Here is a 5,534-nt window from a genome sequence, read left to right as displayed (position 1 = left end):
ACAATACCAGTGTGGTAAGTCAGGGCAATATGCAAATGGCTGCATGTCCCAGAAACCCTAATCCTATCAAGAATGCAGAAGATGTTAATTTGACCATCTTTCACAGCTCATAAATCTATCTGTAGCAAAGCCAGGCTGCCAGATGTCATCAAGTAACACTGCTTTGAAGCTGGCACTTTCAGCATAGATGCTGATCATGCCTCAGTAAAGACCAATAAAGACCATTGTATGTGTGGCCTTGAGAGCAGCTTCTCACATTTTGCTACAATAGAGGAAAACAGTGGGAAATGTGAATGACTGATTGTCAGAACTGGTGGTCTCCCTTGTGCTGCTTTCCACATGTAGAACTATAGATTTCACATTCATTTTACAGTGCTACTATGCTGATTACCTTGTTTTTAACAATTAGTTTAAAAAAAAAGTGTTCCTCAACTTAATTTCTTGAATTGTAAACTAAAAATAGAAGGTGATCATAGCTTCTGTCTCTGAGGCAGATACTCCGTATTTTCTGGGAACTATGTGAAATGCCAGCTTTTATTATGGTGTGATCTTACTCTCATACTTTTAACATCGAGAATGGAAATATCCTATTTCAAAGCAAGCACAGTTCTCAAAATAAAAGGCCTCTAGAAATACATACACACTTTTATTCTTCTCAAATACAAGGTTGAAAATGGCCCATTGCAATTTAGGTTCTTTAGTATTGACCCAAAATAATTAATTCATTTTGCTTTTACAGGTGTACGTTAAAGAACATCAGGTATTTTTGTGTGAAGTTCTTACCTAGGGGTAAGCTGGACCAATCTTTCTGCCATCTAAGCTGAAATGCCCTTCAGCTTCTTTGTGGATATGGAGGCTATCACAGAACTCTGGAGTGAATCACCATATTATACAGTTTGTCCTGAAAAAGAAAACAGTCAAAATTATAGGGAATGCTGTAGAGAAACAGAAGAACTTTCAGCACTAAAAGTGATCTTGGATTGTCTGATACCTATAGGTACAGAGGTCCTCATGGAAATTAGCATTTATTTAGGACATCTACGTTCCTGTCATGAGCCATCCAAAACATCACTAAAATATTTTTAGATCAGGAACCTCCAGTCACACAGAGCAGAGTTCTTGCTCTTATTCAGATCGGCTGTGGTGTCCATAGCAGACAGACCTGAAAATGAGATGTTTTGGCTCTTAGGCCAGCAAGTCCACAGGGTCTGTCACGAGGGAGAAGATGCAGAAGGCTGCCAACAACACCATGAGTCTGCCAGACACACACAGGCTGCGACGCGCTTTGGTGATATCTTTGACAGGAGCTACCCAGAGAAGTTTGATGATGGAAAATGTGATCAGGACCCCTCGTTGTTGCTTGGGGAAAGGCACAGGTGGATCGTCCGGCCTCCTGAGCCTTCCTGAATGACTCGCACCCCTCTCCTGGTGGCAGAAGCTTGGTTGAGGAAGTAAAAATATAGGCAAGATAGATGTGTGGCTTTTTTCCTGTAGTACCAAAAGCTAAATCCTATTCTGAACTCAATGTAGGGGAAAATTAGTGACAACACAACAATACTTATTTCTTCCTCTAGGTAGCCACAGTTAAACTGGAGCTAGAGCAGTGCAGTTAGAAGGGGCCTGCAAAGATCACCGAGTTCAAATAAATAAAGTAATTCCACTGGTCAAAAGAGAAAAAATGTTACAAAAAAGAAGAAATCTGAATGAAATTTTAAAACTAAAGGACATATATCATGAATTTCCTTGGGAAATGCTGGTTATATTTTACCTCCAGAATTAGATACAGAAGGAACAAGTGAATTGTGTCTGAGTTTGAGGAGGGGGAAACTTTTCCAGTTAATAGCCTTAAAATAGCTGTACTGCTAAATCAGGATAGGTATAAAGTTCTGATTTTTTTTTTTTTTTTCCTGAAAATGCTGAAATTCTGAGGCAAATACATGGGATTTCATCATCCTTACTGATATGAGATCATTTACTATACTAAAACTAGTAAGTAGGTCAGCAAGCCCAAACCCACTATTTTTAAGAATATTTCAGGAGGTTAAAGATGCTGAACCACAAACTCTCCAAAATCTGTACTTTAAAATCAGTCTAGTGAAGGAGACATATTAAGCATTATTTTTTTTTAAAGGAAAATATGTTATTTATTGATATTACAATAAAACACCTGTAATACATAGTAATGCACCCTATTACACAATTAACCATATTTAAGCTATTAATTGTACAACATTGTATCATTACTCTTTGTTCTTTTCACAGAAGTAAACTCTACAAAAGCATGATATACGAAATATTTAACTCACACATTGTGTTAAACTCCTTTACTGAAAAGCTGGCATTGTCTCGGAATGGGGACAGCTCAGAAGACAGAAAGCAGGCATATATAAATGCTGAACTATTTGCTTACAGACCATTTTGATGGGTCCTTGACTACTAACAGTTGTAGTTGGTACAAGATTCTCATATTTCTTGCCAATTAATTTCATGATTTCAGTATTTCTACTGGACTACTTCTGTACAGTAACACACCTGGCACTTTTATATACAAAATTATCCAGACTGGTTTTAAAGCCTGTCCCTGAATAAATCTATTTATACTAAATGTGAAATATTCTTTTTAATTGGTCCAAGTGTGAAATTACTATTTTCTTTCTTGCATTTTACAAACATCTTGTTTCCTATGTTATCACTGATTAAGCATGCTTTTAAGAGCAGATGGTATTTCAGAAGAGAGGGAGTGCTTTGGAATATGGTCAAATCCACAATAAACATAAAGACAGCGTGTTTCCTTTATTTTATTTATTTATTTTTTCAGTCCTATCCACAATGTAATACTCCCATTAGAACTCCACACTGGGATTGGTCTGCCCTGCACGTGCTAGAACCAGGCTCATGCCTCTGCTATCAACCTGTCACTTCAAGTCTGATTATACAAATGTTCAGACATTTTTAAAGATATTTTGTACATTTACAAGGCATATATGAGTAGGGCTTTGGATAGAAGGTTCACATTTTTTTTTATTATTATTATTATTTATATTTTTTTTATTTTAGAAATTCAGCAACCTACTTCTTCTCCACCATTAATAGCAGCAGTTTTCTCTTATTTTTGCCTTGTTATCAAGACACTGCTTTTCATCCTAATTTTGTGTAGCCAGTTTCAGATCTTCTGGTACACCAGGCCTCCTGTGTTAATGGATCTGCCACCACTCTGAGATGCTCAGTGCCCTTTCTTTTTCTGCGTGCCTGTCCTCCCCGAGTTGTTTTTAACCCTGCTTTTTCTTCAAGGTCTGCCTGTTCTGCATCTTTAGCGATCCATTTCACTAGCTATGCACTAACCTGCTCTCTTCACAGAGCTCTGGCAGAGATAGGTGTACTCTTTTCAGCAGCTTCCAATGTGTTTTCACATTCCTTATCTTTTGAAATAAGCCTTATCATTCATTAGTCCCTTTATTATGAAGTCAGATTTATTTCCCTGATTACTAGGTTTTGAATCTTTGCTGTAAATAACACCTTTACACAATGTGCTTCAGAGGCCTTATGCTATTACTGGGACTATACTAATTGTGAAACTACCCTTACTTATTTTTCCCTTTCTCTATTAATCTCTACTGCTTTTCAGTGACATCCTGTAAGTTCTCCCAGCTCTTACCCCTAAGTTCTGAATTAGACTTTCCTTTATGAAAACAGGTGCACTATCATGATTATTTATTAATGAAAGTCTTTCAGGAAGCCCTTTGATCCAAAACCAAATCTAATTTCTTCTATTGCATGATTGCAATGAATCAGTAAAATACTTCCAAACACTATTCATCAGGCATTGCTCATCATATACAGATTTATTTAATTAAAGATGACACTTTTAGACTGCTTGGTAGTTCATTCAATCATTAAATAAAACAATAATTGCTGTAACTTATGTCAGCTTCCACTTTGACTACAATAATTAGTAGCTATTAGATGCAATATTCTCCTCAGTTGGCTCATAAATATTACACACATTGATTTTCCGCTTCATTTTTTCCAACAAAATACATTTTTTTCCTCTGTTCACATTACTCCAGTTCTACTTACGTGTCAGCCTCATTTCCTGCTTAATGGGTATTTACCTGCTTCCTTACTGGGTTAGTAACAGCTTACATCTGTCTATGGATCTACCATGCCCAATGCCTCATAAAACTGAGTAACTGCCTTGCTGTGAAACTCTTCCAAATCTACAAAGCAGCTAGAAAACCTAAAGCCATACAATGCTAACCCCGAAATAACAGACTGCTTTTCCCTGTTTGTTTCTCAGGCTTGGTGTTAGCTTCATGGTTCCATACTAATCCTTTGCGGCATGCACCGCCCCAGCCCTGTAAGCAGCATTATCAGCTGACACCAAACTGCTTCAGCTATGGAAACTCTCAATTACACATTTCTAGGCATTAGGGCATTTTCATTTGCTACATCTACATTAAGCATTAAGGTTTGTAAATGCTATCACTTTCTGAAAACTCCTAATAGACCAAACTCAACAACCTAGTGTGTGCCAAGCTGTCAGTGCACACTTGCTGTGCAGTATCAGCACGTACCATGTAAGGAAGTGCCCCCATCTCCTCTGCTTCCCCCCATCGAGACATGGGCTGAAACATTTTGGTTATACTACCTCCTCCTCTTAGGGTGGCTAAACAGATTCATCAATTTTATCAAGATCACAAACAGAGAGATGGAAGGGGGCACCTGACCTCCCACCTCCTTCTTCCTCTTTTCTGGCTGTGTGACCCCCCACCTCAACCTGTGTGCTCCCCACCCAAGGCAGATGATTTAATGTGATACTTTTATTTACTGGTATGATCCATGGTGGTTTTTTGATTGACATTTGGCTTCTCTCTGATAATGCTCAAAAGCAATGTTTTTAAGAACAAGTGCATAGGACACATGACTTCAGCTTTCAAACTCTATTTTTTGCTTTTGCACATGTTATTTCCCAGGTCTATCATTAGCGTTTTGAATTGGCTACAACTTTCTCCTTCAAAGTATTTGTGTTGTCAAGAATAGCTAGCTAGCTGTCTTGAAATCCCCGTAACATCTACATGTTCATAACAAACATTTGTTTGCTGCTTTAACTGAAAATGGGACATGCAACCCTTACTTTGCAGTACTCCTACAATTTGTTTTTTAAAGGTTATTAGCATTTTCGTCTCCTGTCTTCTCTGTTACCAAGCTTGCCTCTTTTTAGAGCAGAACACTAACTCCAAACCAGTCTTCCACATGCTTTTGCTTTACATCTTCTACTCTGTTCTGGCTGCGTGCAGCTTTTTTTGATCTAGCAGCGAGGCACAGGCAGAGTGAAGAAGCCCTTGATCCTCTCAGAAGCATACCACTGCTTACACCTGCTGGAGGGGGCCTCCCTCCACACCCTCAGCTCTAGCACTTCCCTCACTGACACCGTCATCACCTACTGCAGCTTCAGGGGTGCAGGAAACGCACAGCTCCAAGAGCCAGAGGGGGAGATGTGGCCACCTGATTTGCCAATTAACTGAGGGAGAGAA

This window comes from Anas platyrhynchos, chromosome 6, assembly GCF_047663525.1.
Source record: "Anas platyrhynchos isolate ZD024472 breed Pekin duck chromosome 6, IASCAAS_PekinDuck_T2T, whole genome shotgun sequence".
Classification (NCBI taxonomy): Eukaryota; Metazoa; Chordata; class Aves; order Anseriformes; family Anatidae; genus Anas; species Anas platyrhynchos.
This window is presented reverse-complemented; position numbering follows the sequence as displayed.